This window comes from Canis lupus, chromosome X, assembly GCF_011100685.1.
Source record: "Canis lupus familiaris isolate Mischka breed German Shepherd chromosome X, alternate assembly UU_Cfam_GSD_1.0, whole genome shotgun sequence".
Taxonomy (NCBI): domain Eukaryota; kingdom Metazoa; phylum Chordata; class Mammalia; order Carnivora; family Canidae; genus Canis; species Canis lupus.
The window spans coordinates 88,903,366-88,916,779 of NC_049260.1; positions in this window are offsets into that span (position 1 = coordinate 88,903,366).

Here is a 13,414-nt window from a genome sequence, read left to right on the forward strand (position 1 = left end):
CTTTTTCAAGATTGCTTTGGCTGTTTGGGGTCTTCTGGGGTTTCATGAAAATTTTAGGATAATTTGTTCTAGTTCTGTGAAAAATGCTGTTGGTATTTTGATAAGGATTGCCTAAATCTTTAGATTGATTTGAGTAATATGGACATTTTAACAATATTTGTTCTTCCAATCCATGAGCATGGTAATATCTTTCCATTTGTTTGTGTCATCTTCAATTTCTTTCATCAGGGTTTTATAGTTTTCAAAGTACAAGTCTTCCACCTCCTTGGTTAAATTTATTCCAAGGTATTTTATTGATTTTTGATACCATTTTAAATGGGATTGTTTTCTTAATTTTTCTCTCTGCTGCTTCATTATTAGTGTATAGAAATGCAATGGATTTCTGTATATTGATTTTATATTCTATGATCTTACTGAATTCATTTATCAGTTCTAGTTAATTATTTTTAAACCCTTCTACTTCTATAAAATTTGGTTAACTTTTCTGCTTCAGTGAAAAAAAAAACATTTTACTTAATACAGAATATGTATAATCAGTAGTGATACTCAAAATATTTAACAACTTGTACAGCATGGACACTGACCAATGAGATACAATGCCAGCTATCAACCACCAAGGGACAAATGTCTTACTTTCTTTATCTCTAATAACCAAATGTGATTATTAATTTTATATGTCAACCTGATAGGATCATGGGGTGCCCACATATCTGGTTAAACGTTGTTTCTGGGTGTGTCTGTGAGGGTATTTCTGGATGAGATTAGCATTTGAATTGGTAGACTGAGTAAAATAGATTGCCCTCCCCAATCATTCAATCTGTTGAAGGCCTGAATAGAACAAAAAGCAGAGGAAAGGAGAGTTTACCCCTTCTCTGCCTGACTGCATGAACTAAGGTATGGGTCTTCTACCCTCAGACTAGGAATTAAACTGTTAGCAGCCCTGGTTCTCAAGCCTTCAGTCTTGGACTGACCTATGCCAATGGCTTTCCTGAATGTCCAGTGTGCAGAGGCAGATCATGGGACTTCTCAGCCTCCATAATCATGTGAGCTAATCTCTCCCACTAGTTGAATAGACAGACAGAAAGATAGAGACAGATAGATATCTCCTCTTGGTTCTGTTTCTCTGGGGAATTCTAACTAATACACTGAATTAATAGAAAGCTTAACTGAGCAAACAATGAAGACAGAACTGCGGCTCTACTACATCCCCTATGACATTGCATCTGATTTACACACCTAGTACCAGGGGAAAATAAATAGTTTCATGAGCACTGGTTTTAAAAGCCAGTCATGATTGGATAACAATATGAGCACACTTAATACTATTAGCTATGCACTTAAAATGATTAGATAATAAATTTCAGGTTATGTCTTTTTTTCCACAATTAAAAGTGTTTGATTAAAAACTGCAAATGATCAGGCGCCTGGCCAACTCAGTGGAGCATGCAACTTTGATCTTGAGGTTGTGAGTTAGAGACCCACATTGGGTATAGAGGGTACATAAGAATAAAATCTTTATAAATAAATAAATAAATAAATAAATAAATAAATAAATAAATAAATACAAACAAACAAACTACAAATGTTTTTAAAAGCCAGTCCTATGTTTGTAAAGTATAACAGACCAAATGTTTGTGGCCTCTCAAAATTTATATATAATGAAGCCCTAACCTCCACTGTAATGGTATTTGGAGAAGGGGCCCTTGGGAGATAATTAAGGTTCGATGAGGTCACAAGGGTAGGGGCCTGGTCTGATGGGATTAGTGCATTATTAGAGGAGACACCAGAGGACTTGCTCTACCTTCCCACACCCACTGTAACACAAAGAAATCCTGTGAGTGCAGAGTGAGAAAGTGACCATTGGCCTACCAAGAGAAGTAGACTCAAAACAAAACCTATCTTGTCAGTACCTTGATGTTGGACTTCCAGAACTGTGAGAAATAAATTCCTGTTGTTTAACCAAGTCTATGGTGTTTTGTTATGGAAGCCTGAACTAAGACATAAGGATACCTGAGCAGTTCAGTCAATTAAGTGTCTAACTTTTTTTTTTTTAAGATGTTATTTATTTGTTCATGAGAGACACACACACAGAGAGAGGCAGACACAGGCAGGGAGCCCGATGTGGGACTCGATCCCAGGACTCCAGGATCACAACCTGGGCCGAAGGCAGGCGCTAAACTGCTGAGCCATCCAGGGATCCCCAAGTGTCTAACTTTTTATTTCAATTCGGGCCAGGATCTCAGGATCATGAGATTGAGCCCCACATGGGGCTCCACATTGGGCATGGAGCCTGCTTGAGAGTTCTCTCTCTTCCTCTCTCCCCTTCCCCATTCCCCTTCCTTTCTTAAAAGAAAAAAAAATATTCCAGTTTTTAATTTTTTTTCATTTATATGAAGTCTTTATATTCCTTATGTTTAAGGAGGTCAAAGGAAGATTCATACCCCCATCCTGATGGCATTCTGTGTATGAGCCCCTTTTCTACAGTACTTTCATGGTTATTTTGAATATTGAGTACCCTGATGTGGTAACAAAACAGACCCTTGAGCATTTATCCAAAGAATGATAAGAAGATAAACTGATCTTCTCTTTCAATATTTTTGGAACTCTAAGTGACCATGTTAATATTTGTTACTGACAAGTTGTAGATAACATAGGGGCTTGTTTTGTCATTCCTAAAGTTATTTAGGAACTTTGAGGTCTTTATTTTTCAAGTACATTGCTTTGAAGAAGCTTGCTTTGACCTCTCTAACATATTAGTGAATAGTTTATTGCCTGATTTAAATGTTCTAGCGCTTTTCCTTGCATGGTCTGTAACAGAAACAATCACTGGGCTGTACATCATGCCCCACTTTGTATTGTCAAATACAGTCAACAAATGCCAGGCAAGGGCCTCCCCAGACTCCTATCTGAGATCAAAATATGCAGACATGCCACATAAGACTGAAGTGATAAATTTGGATGCCTTTTTAAAATCATCTTTTCTTTTGTTTTGCACTTGTCTCAGACAAAATACATTTATGCTATGATTCCCGTGGTTGAGACTTGGATCGAGATGACCTGATTTGCAGCAATCTGACCAGGGACAGACAAATTCCATTTAATCTCTAGAGCTTAGAATCCTTTACCCTACAAAAATAAAAGAATGAAAGTCTTTATACTTGATTTGTCTCCTACATCTTCAAGACCCAATTCCCTTTCTGTAAGGAAGAAGCAAAATTTTGGCCAAAATCTGTAGAGGGTAGACTTGCTACATATAGAACAACATTAGTTTTGTATAGATTTCTGAAGTTAGCTTTCATCTAAAGTGCTTTAGGGGTGCCTGGGTGGCTCAGTTGGTTAAGTGTCTGCCTTCCCTCAGGTTGTGATGCTGGGGTCCCAGGATAGAGCCTGGCATCGAGTTCCCTGCTCATCAGAGAGTATGCTTTGCCCTCTGCTCCTCACCCCTCATGCTCTCTCTCTCTCTCATAAATAAATAAAATATTTAAAAACAATAAAATAAAAAATAAAAAAAGAAATCAAGGAGACATAGGGTGCATGGCTGGTTCCATCAGTAGATCATGTGATTCTTGATCTCAGGGTTGTGAGTTCAAGCCCAACGTTGGGTGTAGAGATGACTTTAAAAAAATAAAGTCTTAAAAAAAAAACAAAACAGGGAGTTGTGGGGCTCAGGTAAGTGATTTAACTTCTTCATTCCTCTATTTCTTCATCTGTAAAATGGAGATGATAATGGTACTACTACTACTACTACTAATAATAATAATAATCAGAAGTATCACTGGAGAATCTCAGTAATATTGTCGCGTTGTTTTTTTTTTTACCATATTTGCCTTATGCTTTTCTCTGTACCACCCCCTTTATTTTTCTTATTCATCCTTTTAGTTCTTTTTAAAAATTTATTTATTTATTTATTTATTTATTTATTTATTTATTTATTTATTTTAGAAAAAGAGTGAGCAAGGGGAGGGGCAGAAGGAGACTAACTCACGTAGACTCCCCACTGAGTATGGAGCTGGACACAAGGCTCGATTCCAGGACCCTGAGATCATGACTTGAGCCAGAATCAAGAATTAGACACTTAACCGACTGAGCCACCCAGGTGCCCCTATCCTCTTAGTTCTTTTTAATGTATTATTTATTTACTAGTTTGATTTACCAATGTTATGTTTATCCTCAAGGGGTGTTGCTTCCTTTCTATTCCACCTTTCTCTTCATCCCCTCTCCTCCAATCTCCAGCCTTTCATCTGCTTTTACTCAAACCTGGATTATTCTAGGAGCTAGAGCCTCTGAGGCATGGTTAGTGTTTGATAGGTTCTTGTTCAGAAGCTAAAGCCCTTCAGAGGAAAGGCAATATATAAATGAGGTGAGACATGTACATTACTTTAGTGATGTGACTGGATTTTTTTTTAATTTTTTGGATTTTTTTTAAAAAACACACATGCCAGAACTTATGTTTTCAAATAAGTGTTGTTAGAGTCAAAGTAGTCAGTGTGGGATTTCATCCATTTGTCTGAAATGGTATAACTTATTAACAACGTGGGTCTTGGGCAGTAAGTATATCATGCTCTAGCAAATGTGTTGTGTACCCCAAGTCAGGAGAACCTTTTCAACCTTTACACTCCATCAATCAACTGCCTTATGGTCCCACTTCCCAAATTCCCCATTACAGGGACCAGTCATTATAATCACCTCCTCACATTCAAGCTGAACTAGCTTACCCCTTGCTTCGTCTTACACACTTGGAAAAGCCCCAGTTTCCGTTAAATCTAACTTTCTGCCTCTTCCACCCTTGCACCCCTGCTGCTGAATGTAGATGGAGAAAAAAAAAACCCACAACCACCCACCTCAAATAGATCCTCAATGCTGTTCCAGAATCAGATTACATTTCCTAGTGCGTTCGTTCTCTGCCTCTCGTGAATATTTCCCATTTGTACTCTCCTCAGACTGTCAACATTTCTTCCTGCCATCATTATTCTCACCAAAGAGAAAATGGAAAATAGAAAAGTAGACCCACAATCACCACCATCACATTGATGCAGCTACATGCTTTGGAACTGCGCTGAAGTTCCTATCTAATGACAACTCTTCCACTAGACCCCACCCCCATTCACTTACTCCAGGACATCACTGCAGCCATTCAGCCGTCTCTCTCCTACACCTTCCATTTTCTACTTTCTACTGAATCATTGCCATCATTATTTTTAAATCTATTCTTTCTCTCATCTGAAAAAAATTCTTTATTCCACATCTGCCTCTAGCAACCCCTCCCCTCATTCTCTATTCTGTAGCAAAAAATAAAAACTGCCCATAGTCCTATTCTCTTTTGAGAAGCCACTGCAGAGAGAGAGAGAGAGAGAGAGAGAGAGAAACCACCGCAGTCAGTCCACCATCATTCCACAAAAACTATTCTTTTCAAAATCATCGATGGCCTTGACATTAACTGATTCGATGTTAAAATCTCAGTTTCAACCTTATTGGCCTTATAAGTAGTAATTTCAACCTTATTGGCCTTATAAGTAGTAATTGGCCTTATAAGTAGTGAGGAGTTGATCACTCACTCCTGAATGGCTCTCAGGACCCCACACTCCTCTGTTTCATTGGCCACTCATTTTTTCCTTTACTGTGTCCTCTTATTAACTCAACTTCTAGAATGCCTAGGGCTCAATCCTTGGTCCTAGTCTCTTCGTTATCTGTTGAACCCCAGAGCACTCTTTAGTAATCTCACTCATTCTTTAAATACTATCTGTATGCTGATGACTTCCAAATATATATAATCAGAAGTCTCTTCTGAACTCCAGACTCACATACCCAACTGTTTACCTACCCTCTGTACTTGGATGTCTAAGAGGCAACATGCCCTTCACAGACACAAAATCAAATTCCTAATATTTCCCCTCGAACCTGTTCTTCCCACATTTTTTCCTTATCTTAGTAAAAAGCAACTCCATCATTCCAGTTGTCCAAGCTAAAAAAAATCTGCTATCCTTATTCCTCCCTTTTTTCCACTACCCACATCTTATCTATCTACAAGCCCTGCCAACAATACTTTCAAAACATATCTAGAATGCAACCACTTCCACTGCCATTGTCTTAATGTAAACTATTATATTATTTGGTCTGGATTACTACAATAACCTCCTACCTGGTCTCCCTGCCTCCACTTTTGCTCACCACCCCACAGAGCCTACTTTCAACACAGCAGCCCACGTGATTCTGTTAAACATAAGTCAGATCACATAACTCATTTTCTCAAACACCAAATTTCTCAGAGTAAAATCCAAAGTTGTTATGATGACCTATAGGGCCCTACCGGATCTGATTCTGTTTTCTCTCTGAATTCATCTCCAGGCACTCATCCCTTGCTCTCAGGTCATCTACCCTGGTCTCTTATTTCTAAAACCCTCCAGTCATTTTCCTACCTCAGAGCCTCTCCCCTTGTTCTCTTTACTTGTAATATTCTTCCCACAGGCATCCACATGACTCACTCCCTCACTTCTTTCAAGTTTTTCAATGTGACTTTCTTTGACTGTCCTCTGACTACCCTATCTAAATAGGATAGTCACCCTTTCAACCACACTTTTGCTGAATTATTTTTTTCTTTATCACGCTCTAACATACATTTTACTTATTTGTGTTGTTTAATGCCTACTCACCCACCCCCAACTATAATGTAACTTTATGAGGCAGAAATTTTGCCTGATTTGTTCATTGTTATATCTGCAGGATGTAGAACAGAGCCCAGCACATAGAAGGTGTTCAATACGTTTTGTTGGATACATGATTTCTGACCTAAAGACCCCCAACAGACAGCCCTCTGTTCTGAAATTTGGCATACTTATCTGAGATTCTAGGAAGGGCAATGTTAATTTTAAAACAACAAATAAAAAAATTGGAAGTAAGATAAAGGAAATAACAGAATGAGATTCCAAGTAGAAGGAACAGGGAGAAGAATAGGCAGTGAGGGATGAACAGCATGAACCTTTGATAGGGATGTAATCAGTCATCGGGCTCCTAAGTCTTTGGTCTGTTTTCACTGGAGTGAACATAGTCCAGATTGACAACTGGGTGGGACCAGGAATACACTGATAAAGTTAGAAATATCTGGGAACGTATCCCAGTACCCACTTGAATATGAAGATTTCCTACTCTTAATTGTGAGTTCTTGGTTGGTGGAGCCATTGAAAAAGTTACAGACAATAGAGAGGGTCTGAGAGGATTGCATTGTACAGTGAGTAGAGAAATCATACCATCTTGGATTTGTCTTTGAATTCAGAGCTTTAGAAGCCCATTAAAAGCTATTTGAAGGAAAAAGAATAATTAGGTAGGAACCCATGAGAATGTCTCCAAGTGCAGGTTTGATGGTAGAAGAAGAGGTATTTGATTGGTAGATGTATGAATAATAAGCAATAATCTTAGGGCACCTGGGTGGCTCAGTCGGTGAAGCATCTGCCTTTGGCTCAGGTCATGATGTCTGGGTCCTGAGATCAAGCCCCGCATCAGGCCCTCTGCTCAGCAGGGAGTCTGCTTCTTTCTCTCCCTCTGTGTTCTCTCTCTCAAATAAATAAATATATAACCTTTTTTAAAAAGCAATAATCTCCCTCTCTCTTGTGCTACATAAATGGTGAGCACAGCCAGCTTGTTTTGTATGACTCAGTTTTGGCCCCACACTACTAGATTCCTTCAGTGCCTGACACCTTATCTATTGTCTCTGGGTGAATGGTAACAATCCTCAAGAATCTTAGATTCTGGGCAAAAGGTCCAAAATCATTGCAGTGGAGAGTAGGGAGATAGGGGGCCAAAGGCCTTTTCTCAGCTGATGAGACTAATAAACTCATTAAAGCTAGGTGCTGTGGATACAGCAATGAATAAGATACAACCCCTGCACTTGAGTTCACACTCTAGCTGGAATTGGGGTTGGGAGATATGGTCATATAAATAGACCATAATAATACAATGTGTTAAGAGCAAAGACAAAATACAGGATGCTATAAAAGAACAACAAGGAGGGAAAATCTAGGTTGAGTGGGGTCAAATAAATCTTTCAGGAGGTAATGCCTGAACTGAGGCCCAAAGAATATGTAGGGGGCAACCCTGGTGGCGCAGCGGTTTAGGGCCACCTGCAGTCCAGGGAGTGATCCTGGAGACCCTGGATCGAGTCCCACGTCGGGCTCTCTGCATGGAGCCTGCTCCTCCCTCTGCCTGTGTCTCTGCCTCTCTCTCTGTGTGTGTCTCTATGAATAAATAAATAAAATCTTAAAAAAAAAGAATATGTAGGAAAACAGTATAGAAGGAGAAGGGGTATTTTAGGCAGAGAAGGCTATGAGCAAAGGAATGGAAGTGAATAATGGCATGGTGCATTCCAAGGAACTACATAGCATTCATGGTTGCTGGATAATGAAATTTGAGTCAGGGAGTGATGAGGTATGAGGCTGGAGAAGTAAGAGGGAGCCAGATCAAGGAAGCCCTGTGTTCCAGCTTAAAGATTTTCTACTGTAGGGTCACCTGGGTGGCTCAGTGGGTTAAGCGTCTGACTTCTGCTCAGGTCATGATCTCAGCCTCCTGGGATCAAGCCCTGAGTCAGGTTCCCTGCTCAGCAGAGTCTGCTTAAGGGTCTCTCTCTCTCCCTCTACTCCTTCCCCAGCTCTCTCTCTCTTAATATTTAAAAAGAAAAAGACATTCTCCTGTAAATAATGGCTGGGGGGCAAGGGTTTTGAGCATGGAAGTAATATGGTCAGCATTACAGAAAAATCTCTCACTAGAAAAGTTAGGCTGCATTGAAAATGGCAAGACAGGAGACAGGAAAAACAGCAAGAAAATAGTTACTGTAACTCGGGAGAGAGAAAGGTTATTTAAAATAGGATGATGATGGACTTAGAGGCTATTATGCTAAATGAAATAAGACTGAGAAAGACAAATACCATATGATCTCACTCATATGTGGAATCTAAACAAAACAAATGAATAAACAAACAAAACGCAGAATCAGACCATAAGTACAGAAGACCAACTGATAGTTGCCAGGGTCGGGGGGTATGGGTAAAATGAGTGAAGGGGAGCAGGAAATAGAGGCTTCCACTTATAGAATGAATTAGTCATGGGGCTAGAAGGCACAGCATAGGGAATATAGTCAATGGTATATTGTAATAGTGTTGTATGGCTACACTTGTGGTGAGCATAGCATAGGTATAGAGTTGAATCACTAGGTTGTACACCTGAAACTAATCTGTAATTTTTAAAAATTTATTTAAAAAAACAAAGTAGGATGACAGTGAGGTTGGAGAGAAGAATTGAAGAAACATTTCAAAGTGAAAATAACAAGGTCTTTGATAATCGACTGGAAGTTAGAATGAGAAAAATGAAGCTAGGATAATTTCTAGCTGGGGCACCTGCTTTGGAAGGGGGTATCTTACTATGAAACAGAAAATAAAGGAAGAGGAGCCAGCTATCAAAGAAGGTGCTGAGAATTACTGGACTGGGACTAAGAGTAGGAGACTTCTATTAAGAAACTGTGAGAGCAGCTGAATCCAGGGGTCAATGAACAGTAAAAAGATGAGTGGTTGGGGCGCCTGGATAGTGCAGTCAATTCAAGTGAACAACTCTTGGTTTTGGCACAGGTCCTGATCTCAGGATTGTGAGATCAAGCCCTTCATCGGGCTCTGTGCTGGGCCCAGAGACTGAGTTTCTGTCTCCCTCTCCCCGTGCCCCTCCCCCTCTTCATGCTCTTTGTCTCTCTCAAATAAATAAATAAATAAATAAATAAATGTTTTTTAAAAAAGATAAATGTTCAGGGGGTGGGAAAGATGAATAGGTAAAACACAGGTAAGATTTAAGGTAGTGAAACTATTCTGTGTGATACTGTAATGGTACATATATGTTATCATGCATTTGTCAAAACCCATAGAACTGAACACAAAGAGTGAATCTTTATGTAAACTATGGACTTTAATTAATAGTGAAGTATCAATATTGATCCATTAATTGTAACAAATGCACCTCACAAATTCAAGATTTTGATAATAGAAGGAATGGTGTATGTGTGTCAAAGTGTGTATATGGGGATTTTCTATATTCTTCGCTCAATATTTCAGTGTCACATACGCTAAAATGGCTATAGTTAAAAAGATATAATAACAGGTGCTGGTGAGGATGTGATAAAACTGGATCCTTCATAGATTGGTGATGAGAAGTCAAAATGGTGCAGCCATGTTGGAAAAGCTTGACATTCCCTCATAAAGTTAAACATAGATTCAATATAACACAGCAGTCCCACTCCTATAGATATATTCACAAGAACTAGAAATACATCCACTAAAAACCATGGCCACAAATGCTCATTGCAGCATTGTTCACAATAGCCAATAGTAAAAACAACCCAAATATCCATCACCTACTGATGAACAGGTAAGTAAAATTGGTATCTATTCCAATGAAATATTATTTGGCCATGAAAAGAAATGAAGTATTGATGCATGCTATGCTGCAACATGGATTGACCTTGGCAATACGCTAAATGAAAGAAGCCACTCACAAAGACTATATTGTATAATTCCATTTATTTGGTCATAAGCATGATCAAATGGGACCATTAAATGGAACTATTCTGCCTTGAAACACTTCCTCCCTTTCCCACTGCTCCTTCTTTCCCCTCTTTGGTGGCTTATCTTTCTCTTCCCATTCATGACTATAGATATTCCCCTGAGGGTTCAGTCCTTACTCTCTGTAATGGATGTGAATTTGTGAGGGAGAGCAGCAAAGGGAAGACTGCAGGGTGCTGAATAATGGGCTCCCCAAAAGATGTGTCCTCATCCTAATCCCCAAAACCTATGAATATTACCTTATATGGCACATGAGTGGATAGCAATATTATAAAGCAAAAGATTCCATTAAATGAAGGATCTTGAGAGGAGGAGTTATCCAGTATTATTTGGCTGGTCCCTAAAGGCAGTCACACTTATCTTGATAAGATGGAGGCAGACAGAAAAGAAAAGAAAAAAAAAGATAGAGGCAGACAGAGTTTGGGAGCAGAAGAAGAAGAAACACAAACATAGTAAGGCAGAAGAGACAGAGATTGGAGTGATGGGGTCATAAACCAATGAGCTTCTAGAGCCACCAGAAGCTAGAAGGGGCAAGGGCCGGATCCTCCCTGGGAATCTTAAGAGAGCAACTCTGTAAACTCCTTGATTTTGTACTTCTGCCATCCAGAACTGTGAGATAATAAATTCTTGTTGCTTCAAGCTACCCAGTTTGTGGTAATTTGTCACAATAACCAGAGAAAACTAATACGCTGCCTTTTGGAATTTTGTGGACTCATTCTCTTGCTGAAGATGTCATAGCTTATGGGCTCTAAGTCTCCAGGAGCCAGCAGAATTATGGCAAGGAGTCCTCAGATCCTTGCATGAAACAAGCCTGGTATTAGGTCATATACATGTACCTTGCATACACATCTAGTATTTTTTTTCAAACATGCCCATATATGGTGTTTAACAGACTGTTAACTCGTAATATATTACTAAAGTTCTAGCAGTGTTCTGTTATATAATGTCTCCAATAATGGACATTGAAAGTAATACCATTATGTAAGCTTATAAATATATTTTTATTTAAGTATTTTAAAAATATTTTATTTATTTGTTCATGAGAGACAGAGAGAAAGGGGCAGAGACACGGGCAGAGGGAGAAGCAGGCTCCCTGCAGGAGCCTGATGCAGGACTCGATCCTGGTACCCCAGGATCACAACCTGAGCCAAAGGCAATGCTCAACCACTGAGCCACCCAGGTGTCCCTTTTTATTTAAGTTTTATTATAAAACAAACACAACATAAAATTTACCTTTTAAACCATTTAAAAATGTACACTTCAGTGGCATTAAAGTACATGCACAATGTAGTGCCATCATCCACCATCAAGTTCCAGAACTTTTTCATCACCCCAGAAAGAAACCCCTCACCCACTAAGCGGTCATTCCACAATACTTCTCCCCACAACACCTAGCAACCACCAATCTGCGTTCTATCTCTATGGATGTGCTTTTTCCAGATATCCCATTTCAGTGGAATTATACACATAAAGGAATATATGTCCTTTTTTGTCTGGCTTCATTCACTTAGCATGTTTTCAAGATCTACCCATGTGGCAGCATGCATCGTAATTCTTCCTTTTCATGGCTGAGTAACAGTCCATTGCATGATGAAGGGAGGAAGAAATTTTCCTAGGTTGGAAATTTCCAAGAAATTGTCCAAGTTTCCTCTAGGTGGATTAAGAATTGAATTTACATGAGATTAACAGGAGAAAAAAAAAGTTTCGCTACTTGCGTACCAAGGCCCAATGATGAGAAATGACTAAGGCCTAAAGAAATAACTAAGGCAGGCAGTTCTTACTCTTTTTCAAGTAAAGAATTCTAAACAGAATTTGAGCTGGACTAGTAAATTAGTAAAAAGTAACAGGATGTGTTTTATACAGCCTTCTTGGCTCTAAATTCCTCATCTCTGGTAATAAGGATGTCTCTTTACCTCCTGGTACAGGGAGGGCACCTTTCACACGAGATGTATTTCCTTTCTTCAGGAGGACAGAGGAAGCTCTGAGTGTCCTCCTTGCACAGACTATTTTTTAAGTAGCTTTAATTCATAATAATCAAAATGCCATCATGGCACATTTGGGGGCGACCTGTGCTTGGCCCCTACAATGGATATACTAATTTTGTATATCCATTCATCCACTGATGAATCTTTGTGTCGTGTCCATGTTTTGCCAATTGTGAATAGTGCTGCTGCAAACTTGGGTATACATGTTTTTGTTTGAACACCTGCTCTCAATTCTTTTGGGGATTTATCTAGAAGTAGAATTCCTGGGTTATATGGGAATTCTATGTTGAATTTATTGAGAAACTTCCAAACTGGTTTTCATAGTAGCTGTGCCATTTTACATCCCCACAGTAATGTACCAAGTGTCTCAATTACTCCACATCTCTCCACATCCTTGTTAACACTTACTGTTTTCTGGGCTTTTCTTTATATTAGCCAATCTAATGGGAGCAAAGTGGTGTCTTAATGTGTTTTGATTTTCATTTCCTTAATGATTAGTGATGTTGAGTGTCTCTTTGTGTGCTTGTTGAGCATTTACATATGCTCTTTGGAGAAATGTATGTTCAAGTCTTATGCCCGTATTTTAATTGGGTTGTTCTTTTTGTTGTTGAATTATAGGAGGTCTTTATATATTCTGGATCCTCCTCTAATCAGGTATATGATTTTTGCAACTATTTCCTTCCATTCCGTGGATTGCCTTTTCACTCTCTTGATACTGCTCTTTGTTGCAGAACAGTTTTTAATGATGAAGTCCATTTTATTTATTTTTTCTTTTGTTGATTATGCATCTGGTATCATATCTAAGAAATCTGCCAAGTCCAAGGCCATGAAGTTTTA